General features: G+C 38.4%; 1 pseudogene; it reads right to left on the bottom strand.

Moving 5' to 3' along the window:
- Positions 1-15,144: 15,144 nt before the first annotated feature.
- On the bottom strand, positions 15,145-17,605 carry LOC103351726 (coatomer subunit delta pseudogene; annotated as a pseudogene).
- Between the last annotated feature and the right edge of the window lie 225 nt (positions 17,606-17,830).

A 17,830-nucleotide genomic window follows, 5' to 3' on the forward strand; every position in this document is an offset into this window, starting at 1 on the left:
ATCTCTGTCCTTAATGTGTTGTTCAATGTGAATTTTTGCTATAACTAGTACTCAAACAGTATTTTACACTTTATGTTCTTTGTGAGTACAAACTGTTGAAATCTTTACTTAATATATACTAAATCGTTCTTCTGTATATAAAGATAATTGAAAATGAATCTTGATGTGATTGGAATGGGAAAGGGAGTGGGAGATGAGAGGGGTGCAAGTGGGAGGGAAGTTATGGGGGGGGAAGCTATTTTAATCCATAAGCTGTAATTTGGAAATTTATATTTACTAAATAAAAGTTTAAAAAAAGAAACCATTTGAACTAATAAGAGAATTTGGTAAAGTTGCAGGATATAAAATTAACACACAAAAATGAATAGTTTTTGTATGTGCAGACAATGTCAAGGCTGAGAAAGAACGTGTAAGATCAGCTTCATTCACAATAGCTAAAAAAATTTTAAATACCTTGGAATAAATGCAACAAAGGATGCAAGTTCTCTATGATGAAAACTACAAAATATTAAAGAAAAAATAAAAGAAGATACACAACATGGATCTTTCATGCTCATGGACTGGAAAAATTAGTATCATCAGAATTTTCATACTAACAAAAGCAATTTACAGATTCAATGCAATCCCAATCAAAATAGTAATGACATTCTTCTCAGATATAGAAAAAAAATGGTACTATAATTCAAGAGACCCTAAATAGCTAATGCAGATTTGTGGTGGAATGAGAAGGCCATGCCAATATGGCCACTGGCAACAAAAACTGCCTGGCAACAGGTTGTGATTGGTTAGGGCATAGACCACCCCTTGACAGGATTGGCTGCCTTGGCTATATAAGCTGCTGTAGCAGCTGAAATAAATGAGTCTGCAGGCTGCTCGTCTCTGGCTTGCTTTCACCCAGGGTCTGTGTGGTGACTCCATGCCTCTTGCCCCCATCACACTCCTCCTCTCAGAACGAATCCACCTCAGCACAGATTAAATAATGAAAACAAAGCCAGAGGCATCACAATATCAGATTTCAAGACCTAGTTTAGCACAGTTATAATTGAAGCATACTGGTACTGACGTAAAAATAGACATGTAGAACAATGGAACAGAATAGAAATCCAGACATAAATCCTTTCATCTAAAATCAATTAATCTTTTGACAATAGAGCTAAAATCAATCCCTGGAGAAGTGAAAATTTCTTCAACAAATGGTGCTTTGAAAATTGGATCTCCATGTGCAGAAATATGAAACAAGACCCCTACCATCCTTTATACAAAAATCAACTCAACATGGATCAAGACTCTAAATCTATGACCTGATAACATCAAATTACTAGAGGAGAAATTGGAGAAATTCTGCAAAACATTGGTATAGACAAAGACTTCTTGGAAAAGACCCCAGAAGCACAGGCAATCAAAGCAAAAATAAACAAATGGGATTACAAGCTAAGAGGTTTCCTGCAAAGAAAACACTCAGCAAAGTAAAAGGCAATAGACAGAATGGGAGAAAATATTTGCAAACTATGAAACTTATAAATAATTAATAAATTAAACTTATAAATAATTAATATCCAGAATCGATAAAGAGTGCATAAACAACAACAAAATAAACAATCCAGTTAAGAAGTGATCGATGGACTTGAACAGCATTCTTCAAAAGATGAAATTAAATTACTCATGGGCATATGAAAAAATACTCATGATCACTAGCCATAGGGAAATGCAAGTAAAAAAACAATGATGTTTCATCCAGTTCCATATACAATGATTCTCATACAGAAATCAGCAAAAAATAAATGCTGACGAGGATGTGGGAGAAAAGATACCCTAAACCACTATTGCCAGGAAAGCAAACTAGTACAGCCATTATAGAAGACAGTGTGGAGATACTTCAGAAATCTGAAAATAGATCTGCCATATGACTCAGCAAGCCCATGCCTGGTAATTTACTCAAAGAAAATTAAGACAGCATATGAAATAGTGATCTGTACACTCATGTTTGCTACAGCTCAATTCACAATAGCTAAGATATAGAGTCAACCCAGGTTTCCATCAACTGATGACTGGATAAAGAAATTGTGGGATGGATGGATGTATGGATGGATGGATGGATATATGGATGGATGGATGGATGGATGGATAGATAGATAGATAGATAGATAGATAGATAGATAGAATAAAATACTACTCAGCCATAAGAAAGAATGAAATCCTGACTTTTGCAGCAAAATGAATGCAACTGGAAACCACTACACCTAGTGAAATCAGCCAGTCCCAAAAAGAAAAATACCATAAGTTTTCCCTGATCTGTGGTAACTAGTAGAGTATCAAAATATGTAAACAGAGCCGGCGCCGTGGCTCAATAGGCTAATCCTCCACCTTGCGGCGCCGGCACACCGGGTTCTAGTCCCGGTCGGGGCACTGGATTCTGTCCCGGTAGCCCCTCTTCCAGGCCAGCTCTCTGCTATGGCCAGGGAGTGCAGTGGAGGATGGCCCAGGTGCTTGGGCCCTGCACCCCATGGGAGACCAGGAAAAGCACCTGGATCCTGGCTCCTGCCATCGGATCAGCGCGGTGCGCCGGCTGCAGCGGCGGCCATTGGAGGGTGAACCAACGGCAAAGGAAGACCTTTCTCTCTCTGTCTCTCTCTCTCACTGTCCACTCTGCCTATCAAAAATAAAAAAAAAAAATATGTAAACAACAGGAGTGAAAAATAACATTTTGAGATTTGATGGTTCTTTACAGCCCTTGTCTACTGTTGATGAAGAGTGTTTGTTTCTTCTTACTATTTGTTGAACCCCTTACTTAGTGTAGGGTTGATCTTATGACTATAAAATAAACTGAAAATAAATCATTGTAAAAATTGATAGAGTAAAAAAGGAAGGAGGAGGAAGGGTAGGAATGTGGGCAAGAGGGAGGGTAAAGTGGTAATTATTACTATGCTCCTAAATCTGTTTATATGAAATCTGTTCACCTTAAGAAATTTTAAAAATAAAAAAAAGAATACCTAATGTGAAATATCAGAAAGGAGGAAATGAATATAAGGAAGATGAGATAAATATTTTCCTGTGAGTGGACCATAAGAGGACTGGTTAAAAGACTAATAAAGCATTTCCACCAGGGGCCGGCACTATGGTGCAGCAGGTAAAGCCACCACCTGTAGCGATGGCATCCCATATTGGTGCCGGTTTGAGTTCCACTTCCTATCCAGCTCTCTGCTATAACCTGGGAAAGCAGTAGAAGATGGCCCAGTGCTGGCGCTGTGGCACAGCAGGTTAAAGTCCCAGCCTGCAGTGCCAGCATCCCAGACGGGCTCCAGTTCCAGTCCTGATTTTTCCCTTTCCAATCTAGCTCTTTGTTATGGCCTGGGAAAGCAATAGAAGATGGCCCAACTCCTTGGGGCCCTGCACCCTTGTGGGAGACCCAGAAGAAGTTCTTGGCTCATGGCTTTGGATCAGCTCAGCTCTGGCCATTGTGGTCATTTGGGTAGTGAACCAGTGAAATGGAATACCTCTCTTTCTCTCTATGGCACTATCTCTCTCTGTAACTCTATCTTTCAAATAAATAAAATAAATGTTTAAAAGAATACAAAGAAGAAGAAAGAGGATGAGGAGGAAAAGGAGGAAGAAGAGGCGGCCAAGTCCTTGGGCCCCTGCACCCACTTAGGAGACCTGAAAGAAGCTCCTGGCTCCTGGCTTTGGATTGGATCAGCGCAGCTCCGGCCATTCCAGCCATTTGAGGAGTGAACCCAGTGGATGGAAGACTTTCTCTCTCTCTCTCTCTCTCTCTCTCTCTCTCTCTTTCTCTCTGCTTTTTTACAACTTTGCCTTTAAAATAAAGAAAAATAAATCTTAAAAAAAAGCCTTCCTCCATAACACAGGAACTGCAAGTTGAGAAATACTGCTCTAAAGAATATAGCAAATGTAAATCATAAGAATTTAAAGAGCATTTGTTGCATAAGCAATTCCTGTAATGACATAGAATATTCTATGATTTTCTTAGCTTTCCCAATGTTTTATAAGGTTATTTTTAAGTTTTTCTTCAGTTCAATCAATTGATAGAAATATCCCAAAAAATAAACATTTATTCATTTAAATATCCATTAATATCTACTATATTCCAGACAGTTTGCTAAGTACTGAAGTTGCAAGGACAAAAATACTTAGCGCCTGTTGTGAAAGGATTTATAGCTAAATGAGTGGAGGAGGGAAAACAAAATAGCTATATAAACAAGTACATGTAAAAACATTCTTATACAGAGAGGGAGAGAGAGAGAGAGAAAGAGAGAGAGAAGATGAGGTAGAAAGGAGGAAAATAATTATAGATTTCTTTTTACTGTCAACTTTAATATGAGGCTAGGGAATATTATTAGCTGCTAGTATATTGCTTTAGTTACCATTGTCTTTTGGGTCAATGAAGAAGAGCTGTACACATCCCAAAATAATTTGAACATAGCATCACAGTTTGCAGTAGAAAAATATGTATCTACTCACAGATAACTTCCTACTCAGGAATAAGAACATTTACAAAGCTATTTTTTAATATTTACTTATTTATTTTAAAAATAAAAGTTACAGAGGGGGTGGAGCCAAGATAGCGGAATAGTGAGGGCGCGCACCGATAGTCCGGGAAAATTTAGTTTAATAAAAGCGGAGTTACGGTAGCCTCAGAAAAAGGATCAGGAAAAAAAAATTGCAGAGGAAACTCTTCTGGAGCTAATGGCAGTGACTCAGAGGACCTACTGGGAGAGCAAGGTCGCCCACCACGCGGAAGCCGAACCACGGGAGCCACAGAGTCTGAGCTCCAGTGCGGGAAGGGGAGTCGATGTGACACAGACACCAGCGGGGAGAGGAGGGACGCCCAGGGCTCCGAGTCCACACATCGACGCTGGAAGCTGAGGTGAGCTCAGTAACCGGAGACATTGGCGGGGAAACGGCAGACAGAATTTTAGAGGGAAGCAGGCTTTGAAGCAGGAAAGTTCAACAGACTACAGGAGAGAAGGGAAAAAAAAATAAAAATAAAAAAAAAGGTGAGGGCATACTGGTACAGACAAGTTCCTCTCTCTGCCAACCTTGCAAAGGCAAGCAAGAGACAAAGAGCTGGGATATACATAATAAAAGGGGAGAGTTAAGGCTACAATTCAGTAGCCTAGGCAACCCAGTGGGAGTCCTCAGGAGAAACAGAGCCTGCACAGACTCTTTGGGTAGAAGCCAGAGATCTGAAGCTAAATACCATCCATTCTGCTCAGCCTTGCCATATTACTTATCTCCTGAATAAAAAATAAAATAAAATAAATAAATGAATAAATAAATAGAGATTTACCAAGCATAACCTTTGCACACCTGTAACCCTGAAGAACCAAGCAGAGCTCTCAGGCCACACCCATCTCAAGCCTCCAAGGCTCCTCCAACAGCAGGCAGTCCACTTAACACAGACATAATATATATAAAAAAAACACCTCACAGTGAGGGAAAAAGAATTAACCATGCCAAGCAATAAACACAGAAATGGAGGGAACAAGATCAACGATGACACTATCATGCCTCCAAATAAACAAAACACCCCAAGCCAAGATTATGAAGATGATGAGATAGAAGAAATGCAAGATACGGATTTCAAAAAAAAAATATGATAAGAACATTTAGAAGTTTTCAAAAGCAAATCCTTGAACTACAAAAATCCTTATTGGACAGGATTGAAAATCTCTCTCGTGAAAATGAAATTTTAAGGAAGAATCAAAATGAAACACAGAAACTAGTAGAACAGGAAAGTGTGATAGTGAAGAGAAATCAAAATGAAATGAAGAGCTCAATAGATCAAATGACAAACACTTTAGAGAGCCTTAAAAACAGAATGGGTGAAGCAGAAGAGAGAATATCGGACTTAGAAGACAGAGAACAGGAAAGGATACAGTCAAACCAAAGAAAAGAAGAGGAAATTAGAAATCTAAAAAATATTGTTGGGAATCTACAGGATACTATTTAAAAAACCAACATTCGGGTTCTAGGAGTTCCTGAAGGCATGGAGAGAGAGAAAGGATTGGAAGGCCTTTTTAGTGAGATACTAGCAGAGAACTTTCTGGGTTTGGAGAAGGACAGAGACATCCTAATACAGGAAGCTCATAGAACCCCCAGTAAACATGACCAAAAGAGATCCTCACAACGACACGTTGTAATTAAACTCACCACAGTGAAACATAAAGAAAAGATCCTAAAATGTGCAAGAGAGAAACATCAGATTACTCTCAGAGGATCTCCAATTAGACTCACAGCAGACTTCTCATCAGAAACACTACAGGCTAGGAGGGAATGGCAAGACATAGCACAGGTGCTAAGAGAGAAAAACTGCCAGCCCAGAATATTATATCCTGCTAAGCTCTCATTTGTGAATGAAGGTGAAACAAAGACCTTTCATAACAAACAGAAATTGAAAGACTTTGTGGCCACTTGCCCGGCCCTGCAAAAGATGCTTAAAGATGTGCTACACTCAGAAACACAGAAACATGGCCATCAATATGAAAGAAGGTAAAGGAAGAACACCTACCAGTAAAAGAGCATGGGAAGCTCAAAGCATATATTAGAACTTATCTTTGGCAAATGGCAGGGCAAAGTTACTATGTATCAATAGTCACATTAAACGTGAAGACACCGATTGGCTGACTGGCTTAAGGAACAACACCCAACTATTTGTTGCCTACAAGAAACACATCTCTCTAACAAAGATGCATGCAGACTGAAAGTGAAAGGTTGGAAAAAGATATTCCATGCCAACAAAAACCCCAAAAAAGCAGGTGTAGCCATATTAATATCAGACAAAATAAACTTTAATACAAAAACTGTTAAGAGAGACAAAGAGGGGCACTATATAATGATGAAGGGTTCAATTCAACAGGAAGATGTAACTATTATAAATGTATATGCACCCAATTACAGGGCACCGGTCTATTTAAAAGATATGTTAAGGGACTTAAAGGGAGACTTAGATTCAAATACAATAGTACTGGGGGACTTCAATATTCCACTCTCAGAAATAGATAGATCATCCGGACAGAAGATCAACAAGGAAACAGCAGATTTAATCGACAGTATTGCCCAAATGGATCTAACAGATATCTACAGAACTTTCAATCCTACATCTAAAGACTTTACATTCTTCTCAGCAGTACATGGAACCTTCTCTAGGATTGATCACATACCAGGTCATAAAGCAAGTCTCAGCAAATTTAAAAGAATTAGAATCATACCATGCAGCTTCTCAGACCACAGCAGAATGAAGCTGGAAATTAGCAACTCAGGAAAACCTAGAGCATATGCAAACACATGGAGATTGAACAACATGCTCCTGAATGAACAATGGGTCATTCAAGAAATCAAAAGAGAAATCAGAAACTTTCTGGAAGTAGATGAGGATAACAACACAACATACCAAAACTTACGGGATACAGCAAAAGCAGTATTGAGAGGCAAGTTAATAGCAATAGGGGCCTATACCAAGAAATTGGAAAGACACCAAATAAATGAGCTTTCAGCGCATCTCAAGGACCTAGAAAAACTGCAGCAAACCAGACCCAAATCTAGTAGGAGAAGAGAAATAATTAAAATCAGAGAAGAAATTAACAGGATTGAATCCAAAAAAACATTACACAAAATCAGCCAAGCGAAGAGCTGGTTTTTTGAAAAAATAAACAAAATTGACACCCCATTGGCTCAACTAACTAAAAAAAGAAAAGGCTAAAATCAAAAAATCAGAGATGAAAAAGGAAACGTAACAACAGACACCACAGAAATAAAAAGAATCATCAGAAATTACTAAAAGGACTTGTATGGCAGCAAACAAAAAAATCTATCAGAAATGGATAGATTCCTGGACACATGCAATCTACCTAAATTGAACCATGAAGACATAGAAAACCTAAATAGACCCATAACTGAAACAGAAATTGAAACAGTAATAAAGGCCCTCCCAACAAAGAAAAAGCCCAGGACCAGATGGATTCACTGCTGAATTCTACCAGACATTTAAAGAAGAACTAACTTCAATTCTTCTAAAACTATTCAGAACAATCAAAAAACAGGGAATCCTCCCAAATTCTTTCTATGAAGCCAGCATCACCTTAATCCCTAAGCCAGAGAAAGATGCAGCACTGAAAGAAAATTATAGACCAATATCCCTGATGAACATAGACACAAAAGTCCTCAATAAAATTCTGGCCAATAGAATGAAACAACACATCAAAAAGATCATCCACCCAGACCAAGTGGGATTTATCCCTGGTACTCAGGGATGGTTCAACATTCGCAAATCAATCAATGTGATTCATCACATTAACAGACTGCAGAAGAAAAACCATATGATTATCTCAATAGACGCCGAGAAAGCATTCGATAAAATTCAACACCCTTTCATGATGAAAAATCTATGCAAACTGGGTATGGAAGGAACATTCCTCAATACAATCAAAGTAATTTATGAAAAACCCACGGCCAGCATCCTCTTGAATGGGGACAAGTTAGAAGCATTTCCACTGAGATCTGGTACCAGACAGGGATGCCCACTCTCACCACTGCTATTCAATATATTTCTGAAAGTTTTAGCCAGAGCTATTAGGCAAGAAAAGGAAATTAAAGGGATAGAAATTGGGAAGGAAGAAGTCAAACTATCCCTCTTTGCAGAGGATATGATTCCTTACTTAGGGAATTCAAAGAACTCTACTAAGAGAATATTGGAACATATAGAAGAGTTTGAGAAAGTAGCAGGATATGAAATCACTGCACAAAAATCAACAGCCTTTGTATACACAAGCAATGCCATGGCTGAGAAAGAACTGCTAAGATCAATCCCTTTCACAATAGCTACAAAAACAATCAAATACCTTGGAATAAACTTAACCAAGGATGTTAAAGATCTCTACGATGAGAATTACAAAATCTTAAAGAAAGAAATAGAAGAGGATACCAAAAAATGGAAAAATCTGCCATGCTCATGGATTGGAAGAATCAACATCATCAAAATGTCCATTCTCCCAAAAGCAATTTATAGATTCAATGCAATCCCAATCAAGATACCAAAGATATTCTTCTCAGATCTAGAAAAAATGATGCTGAAATTCATATGGAGGCACAAGAGACCTCGAATAGCTAAAGCAATCTTGTACAACAAAAACAAAGCCGGAGGCATCACAATACCAGACTTCAGGACATACTACAGGGCAGTCGTTATCAAAACAGCATGGTACTGGTACAGAAACAGATGGATAGACCAATGGAACAGAGTAGACACACCAGAAATCAACCCAAACATCTACAGCCAACTTATATTTGATCAAGGATCTAAAACCAATTCCTGGAGCAATGACAGTGTATTCAATAAATGGTACTGGGAAAACTGGATTTCAACATGCAGAAGCATGAAGCAAGACCCCTACCTTACACCTTACACAAAAATTCACTCAACATGGATTAAAGACCTAAATCTACGACCTGACACCATCAAGTTACTAGAGAACATTGGAGAAACCCTTCAAGATATTGGCACAGGCAAAGAATTTCTGGAAAAGACCCGGGAGGCACAGGAAGTCAAAGCCAAAAGCAACTATTGGGATTGCATCAAATTGATAAGTTTCTGTACTGCAAAAGAAACAGTCAGGAAAGTGAAGAGGCAACTGACAGAATGGGAAAAAAATATTTGAAAACTATGCAATTGATAAATGGTTAATAACCAGAATCTACAAAGAGATCAAGAAACCCCACAAAAAAAAAAAAAAAAAAAAAAAACCAACAACCCACTTTAGAGATGGGCCAAGGACCTCAATAGACATTTTTCAAAAGAGGAAATCCAAATGGCCAACAGACACATGAAAAAATGTTCAAGGTCACTAGCAATCAGGGAAATGCAAATCAAAACCACAGTGAGGTTTCACCTCACCCCGGTTAGAATGGCTCACATACAGAAATCTACCAACAACAGATGCTGGCGAGGATGTGGGGAAAAAGGGACACTAACCCACTGTTAGTGGGAATGCAAACTGGTCAAGCCACTGTGGAAGTCAGTTTGGAGATTCCAAAGAAACCTGAAGATAACCCTACCGTTCGACCCAGCCATCCCACTCCTTGGAATTTACCCAAAGGAATTTAAATTGGCAAACAAAAAAGCGGTCTGCACCCTAATGTTTATTGCAGCACAATTCACAATAGCCAAGACCTGGAACCAACCTAAATGCCCATCAACGGTAGACTGGATAAAGAAATTATGGGATATGTACTCTTTAGAATACTATACCGCAGTAAGAAACAATGAAATCCGGTCATTTGCAAAAAAATGCAGGAATCTGGAACACATCATGCTGAGTGAAATAAGCCAGTCCCAAGGGACAAATACCATATGTTCTCCCTGATCGGTGACAACTGACTGAACACCAAAAAGGAAACCTGTTGAAGTGAAATGGACACTATGAGAAATGGTGACTTGATCAGCATAGCCCTGACTGTTAATGGACAAGTTAATTCATTATCCCTTTTAGTAGTTGTTTTTTTTTTTTGTCTCTTCTACTTAATATGACTGGTTTAATTCTGTAATTAATACACAGTTATTCTTAAGTGTTGAAATTTAACTGAAATGTGATCCCTGTTAAACATAAGAGTGGGAATAAGAGAGGGAAGAGATGTACAATTTGGGACATGCTCAAACTGACTTGCCCCAAATGGTAGAGTTAGAAACATACCAGGGGACTCCAATTTAATCCCATCAAGGTGGCATGTACCAATGCCATCTCACTATTCCAAGTGATCAATTTCAGTTCACAAATGATCATAATGAAAGGACTAAGAGTCAAAGGAAGCACATAAACAAGTCTAGTACCTGCTAACACTAACCGATAGAATAAATAAAGGGGAGAGTGATCCAACATGGGAAGCGAGATACTCAGCAGACTCATAGAATGGCAGATGTCCTAAATAGCACTCTGGCCTCAGAATCAGCCCTAAAGGCATTCGGATCTGGCTGAAAAGCCCATGAGAGTATTTCAGGCATGGAAAGCCAAGATACTCTGGCAAAAAAAAAAAAAAAAAAAAAAAAAACTAAATGAAAGATCTCTGTGAGTGAGATCCCAGCGGAAAGAACAGGTCTTCAAAGAAGGAGGTACCTTTCCCTGAAGGGAGGAGAGAACCTCCACTTTGACTATGACCTTGTCTAAACAAGATAAGAGTCAGAGAACTCAAGGGGCTTCCATAGCCTTGGAAACTCATGACTGGTGCATAGGGAGATTACTGATGCCATAAACAGGAGTGTCAATTTGTAAAGTCAACAACGGGAGTCACTGTGCACTTACTCCTCATGTAGGATCTCTGTCCTTAATGTGCTGTACATTGAGACTTAATGCTATAACGAGTACTCAAACAATATATTTCATTTTGTGTTTCTATGGGCGTGCATACTGTTGAAATCTTTACTTAATGTATACTAAACTGATCTTCTGTAAAGAAGAAGAAGAAGAAGAAGAAGAAGAAGAAGAAGAAGAAGAAGAGGAGGAGGAGGAAGAAATTATCAATTCCCAACTTGACTCTCACTGGGATTAAACATGACAATAGGTCTGATCTGATTTCATCATCATTTAAAAAAATCGTCTATTATTTTTCACTTTATGTTTCTGTGTGGGAGCAAACTGTTGAAATCTTTACTTAATGTATGCTAAACTGATCTTCTGTATATAAAGAGAATCAAAAATGAATCTTGATGTGAATGGAAGGGGAGAGGGAGTGGGAAAGGGGAGGTTTGCGGGTGGGAGGGAAGTTATGGGGGGGAAGCCATTGTAATCCATAAGCTGTACTTTGGAAATTTATATTCATTAAATAAAAGTTAAAAAAAAATAAAAGTTACAGAGAGAGAGGTGGAGAGATATACAGAAAAAGATTTTCCATCTGCTGGTTCACTCCTCAAATGGCCACAATGGCCAGGGCTGGGCCAAACTAAAGCTAGGAGCCAGGAGCCCCATTGGTCTCCCACACGGGTGCAGGAGCTGAAGGACTTGAGCCATCTTCCACTGCTTTCCCAGACTCATTAGCAAGGAGCTGGATTGGAAGTGGAACAACCAGGACTTGAACCTGTGCCTATTTAGGACACCAACATTGCAGGTGGTGGCTTAACCTGTTATGCCACAGCACCCGCCCCTACAAAGTTTTTCTGAGAAGAAATGCTGAAATCTAGTGGACACACATGAAGATTAAGGGAAGAAAGCTGAAATGATTAAAAAATTGTTTCAATAAAAACAATTCTGGTAATTATGCATTTACATAAAATAATTTATTATCTATATTGCACATAGGCACTTAACCCAAAGAGTGACAGGAGCTTAGTCAGTGGATTTAATGAGAAGTCAGTTCTGTCCTTTTTCCTGCTCTGCAACTTTGAGAAAGTGATTTCAACTATGTAAGCTTCAAAACCCTGATTTATATCATTATTTAACTTACATTTTAATTTCTTTTAGATAAATCTCAAGAAGTGCAATTGATGCATTATACAGAAACTTCCTGTGTAATTGCATTTTTATAGCAAAAAAGAATTTCCGAAGTGTCTGTATATTACACATTCATGCTAGCAAAATATGAGTGCTTTGATTTCTATTGCCTCAGTAGCATTTGTTATATTCCCTATGTATTTTACAATGTTATGAAGCATCTCTTAATTTAAATACTGCCTCAAAAGTAATTTCAGAAAAAGTTTTTGTGAAATTGGCACTTGAAAATCATACAAAGAACTCCCAAAAATGGATTAATAAACCATTATGCTTAATGAAATGTTAGTCCCAAAAATACACATTGTAGGTTTTCCCTGATTAGTAATAAATAATATACAGAGTACAAAAATGCAATGTATATGAGCAAAATTGACATTTTAAGATTTGATTATTGTTTACAGCTCTAGGCTATACACTTGAGACATAGTGTTTTTTCTACTCAATACTTGTTGAATGTTTTTGTGCAGTTGAGGGTTAAGCTTGTGGTTATAAAGTAAACTTAAAGCATGTAATTGTAAAATTAGAAGAAAATTAATAAAGGAAGGAGAAGTAAAAGTGGGAGCATGGGTGGGTGGGAGGGTAGGGTGGGAAGTATTATGCTCTTAAATCTGTATATATGAAATATATGAAATTTGTTCACCTTATATAAACAAAAATATTTTTAAATATTTATTGGCTACTTGACTGCATGACAGACTTCTTTTCCCAGCTCCCTTCCTCAGAAAGCCTCATGTGGAAACTAAGCTGGAGATAAGACTTCTTCCTTAATGCAATCAGGGAAAAGCCAGAAAATTCTTTGTCATAGAATTCCATCCCAGGCCATTTGTGTGTGACTACTTTGCTCCAAGTGCAGTGTACTCTGCAGAGAGGGCCAGGTGCCTTTCAGAGTGAGAGTAATAGTCTACAGCAGGCTGGAGGTGCAAATCATCTATATCATCTGTCTTCCCACTGTCAGTGCCTACATCCTCCCAGCAATGCCTCACCCACCATTCTAAGTGCTATAGTGGTTTAAAAGCAAATATTGGGCTGGCTGATTGAAAAAGTAATGGATGACAGATGGAGCTGAGAAGCAGCTCACTACACACTCACTACACAACTCACTACACACTCACTACAAAACTCATACACAACTCACTACTACACTCAGTGGGGAAGAAAGGATTTCAGAGATCAGAAGAGATAGGTGGAAAGTGTCAGGCAAGGTGAAAGAAAATGGGATATACATAGGTAATCCCCACATAGCAAATGAAATGCTGAAAATCTAGTGGTAGAAATAGAGTGTGTTTGATAGTTCAGAGCCAATGAGATTGGTATAGAAAGCCCCTGAACCCCCACTCTCCACATTTCTGCTAGAAAGGAGAATACTGATTACAGAGCAACCAGGAATAGGTGGGTGATAAGCTTGAGGAATGTGAACAGATTACAAAGACTGCCAACTGTTATGTTTTAGCTTAAGTACTCAAAATGTGGATAATCGGAAACCCGGGTAGCATTGGTAGTGGACATGATTGCAGTTGGGTGTGAATGGACATAACCTTTCTATTCTAAGACATCTTTGAAGGGATGGCTGCGATTTGAAAGCTGCAACTCAGCTATCATTAATATTGACATGAATGGGATTCACAGCATTATTCTAAACTGGAGAGATGGGTCTTAAAAGGATAACCTGTCAAAGAAATGGAAGGATGAATGGATAAGTGAAAATGACAAAAGATCACCACAGCTTTTAACTTTTGCACCTCATTCTTGTTATGCAGTTCACCTGCATAGTCCAAAAACCAAGAATGGGTTAAATGTTTTCCAGAAATGACAAACCATTACAATGAGTATATAAAGCTGATCCCGGTGCTTGACAGAATGTATGGAAAGAAAAAACTGAAGATAATTTAAGGAGAATGAAACATTAAAATCTTCTACAAAGAAAATCTTTTTGAAACAAATTGTGAAATGTATCTATATTTAGGGACTAGAATAAAGTAGCAATTTGGGAGGTGTTTAATTTGGGGCATTCTCTGGAAAGTTTGCGTTCCTGCTGGCCAGCTAAATCTGCAAAAGGTATAAGTAGCCTTTCTCTTTAAGTCTGTGTCATTTCTCTTTCAAAGAATGTCTCTATGATACTGAAGCACTGTGGGTGAGCTGAGGGTCTTTTCACACAGAGAATCCTGCATTGTATTAGAAGGGAAATAAGGTCTCCAATGGCTTTAAATTTGGAAAAACTCTTTAGCCAATGTCAGCTTCTTTATTTGTTTAAATATTTATTTTATTTATTTGAAAGACAGTTACAGAGAGAGGTAGAGACAGAGAGAGAGAGAGGTCTTCCATCCGTTGATTCACTCCCCAGATGGCCGCAATGGCCAGAGCTGCGTCAATCCAAAGCCAGGAGCCAGAAGCTTCTTATGGGTCCCCCATGTTGGTGCAGGGGCCCAAGGACCTGAGCCATCTTCTACTGCTTTCCCAGGCCATAGCAGAGAGCTGGATCGGAAGCGAAGCAGCCGGGACTAGAACCCCGGGCCCATATGGGATGCTGGCACTTCAGGCCAGGGCTTTAACCCCCTGCTTCACAGCGCTGGTCCCGTCAGCTTCTTTACTGATTTCAAGATTTTCCCTTTTGGCTCCTCTCCTTCATTTTACTGAGTTTTGTACTTAGCCACTAGGAAAATGTTCTCTGCAGAAAATCAGATGGAACTGTACTATCTCTCTGAGTCACTTTCGTAACCTGTATGTTACAGTAATTTGGTTGGGGGAGATCAGGAAACTTGAATACTGGCAGGCACCACCCAAGGTATTTCATGGACTGTCATGTTGATATTCCCCATCGATCTCGCCAATCACAGGTGGGGCATCAGATGGGAGTGGAATGGTGATTATCTTCTTGTAGCTCATATTCTCTTTTGATATCACAGCCATTTCCACTCTCTGAAGGCTAGAAATTGCCAGTGGAATAAAAGATTCCTCTATGGTTTGTAGTCTCCACTTTAGAACCCCTACATCACTGTTGATAGGAAATAACTTCTCTGGATTCTTTAAGCCAATTAGAGACTCTGCAATGAAAAGATTTATCCACATTGGGATGGGTCTGTAGTTATGCCCATTTCTTATCTTTATTTCCCACATGAAGACAAATTTAGCCAAATTTGTCATCTGTGATCTTAAGCATGATCATCTCATGTAACTCTATATTCTATAATCCTCCATCTCATCCACAATTTAGTGTGATCTTTTCTTCAATCTTCATATGAACACTTTCCTTTTTAGTGGGTGAAGCATGCATTTTGATTGCCTCCAAAGTATATTTGCCTGTACTGGAGGACATGATAATTTTACCTTCAGATTTCAATTTGTGCACAAAATTATCTTTGGCTCAAAGTTTCAAAGCCTTGCTGGGGCCCGAAGACCTATCTGATGTAGGTGCTATCTTTGGTTTATCAGTTTCAATGATGGTCTCTGTGATCATGGTAACTGAGCTGCCTCCAGACACTGCAGAGCTTCCAAATCCCCAAATTCTCGTGCTTTTTTGCCAGGCCTTTGCATCTCTTTGGGTCTGTTATCATTCCTTTGCTTTATACCTCATTTCAGCCTTGGCTTCACATTCTAGAGTCTCTCTGACTGCTCTAAACACCTTCTCCACAGGAGAATCCATTTCTGTGAAGGCTCCTGTCTGTGACAACTTAACATTCTCCCAATATTCCAAAGTAACAATTTCATCAAAAGCAAAAATCAAATCAAAACAGTGCTCAGATAATTCATTCTCTTCTAAGGTTTGACAATATTCAGAGATTACTTTTGAGAAGAGTCTCAGTTTCCAAATCTAAAATATTGCTGCTTTTGGCAGTGATCACTATCATGCACAGTTTCTCCATAGGCTGCTAGATGTATTTCACATTCTCTGTTTCAACCAATGTATGTCGTTTCCCAGTGATCATCACCTTTGGAAAAGCTCTGGACAAGCCCTCAATCAGAGTTCAGGTCATTTCCAAAACTGTAGAGAAATAATGGCCTTCCCTGCTTTTGTGCTTTTTTAGACTGCTGTTGCCAACAGCACCACAGTGAGGGCAGTGGTGGAGTGCACCTGTTCTCTAGTTTCACCGGGCCTAGGTCTGGGATCAGAGGAAGGAGAGTCCCAGTTGCTTCAGTCCTCGTGGCCCTGTGGCAGGAGCCCCTTTGTCCAATTTCTATAGATAATTATTTTAAATGATGTATTTATTTGAAGCACAGACTGGGTAAAAAATATTTGCAAGCCATGGATTTAACAAATAACTAGTGTCTAATGTATATAAAGAATTCTCAAAACTCAACAAGAGTAAAGGGGTTAAGAAGCCACTTGGAATCGCTTCTTGGTATTTTGGCTAAGATCAAGTGAAGAAGCCAGTTGGAGCACTCACACCCCATAATGAAGTACATGAGTTTGAGTCCCTACTGCACCTCCATATCCCCAATCAGAGAAAGCATTTAGTCTATAACATTAAGTATCAAGTTAGCTAGAGGTGTGTTGTTAATAGCCTTGAATAAATTGAGGTAGTTCACCTCTACTTCTGTAACACTTAGAGCACTGAGTTTTGTCCAACGATTTGTCTACATTGGTTGGAATGATCATGTGAATTTTTTTCATCCTAGTCTGTTACTGTGGTGCTTTACATGGACTGATTTTTTAAAAAATATTGAACTTACCTTGTATCCCTATAATTAATCACAATTTGTCATAGTATATAAAATGATACATGTTGCTGAGCCATATTAGCAAATATTAAAATATTTTGCATCTATAGCTTTGAGGAATACTGGCCCCTAATTTCCTCTTATATTCTGCCACATCTTAGTTTTGATCAAATTAATTGGAAAGTCTTCCTTCCCTCAACTTCTATTTTCTGGAGGAGATCATATAGAATTATTGATAATCCTTCTTTAAGTATACACTACATTATTCAATGAAACTGTGCTTGGCAAATTTTTAAATTTTTATTTCAATTTCCTTATAGTTGCAGTCAAATTATTTGTCTGATATTGTGAGTTGTGGTAGTTTATGATGCTCAAGAAATTACTAAGTTTTGTCTACCATTTTCTTTGTCAGTCTTGTCAACAGTTTTTCAATTTTATTTCTATTTTTAAATGAACTGCACTTTGTCTCACTGATTTTCTCTTCAAGTTAATTCATTTTTACCAATCATTCTATCTTTCCTTCTACTTGTGTTTTGGTTTACTTTGCTCTAATTCTTGGGATTCTTGAGGTAAGAATTTAGATATTTGAGACCTTCCCTCTTCTCTAATGGATGTATTATATATATATATATCCTTATCATATATATAATATATAACATATATTATATATACATTATATA

The sequence above is a fragment of the Oryctolagus cuniculus genome, chromosome 1 (genome assembly GCF_964237555.1).
Source record: "Oryctolagus cuniculus chromosome 1, mOryCun1.1, whole genome shotgun sequence".
Classification (NCBI taxonomy): Eukaryota; Metazoa; Chordata; class Mammalia; order Lagomorpha; family Leporidae; genus Oryctolagus; species Oryctolagus cuniculus.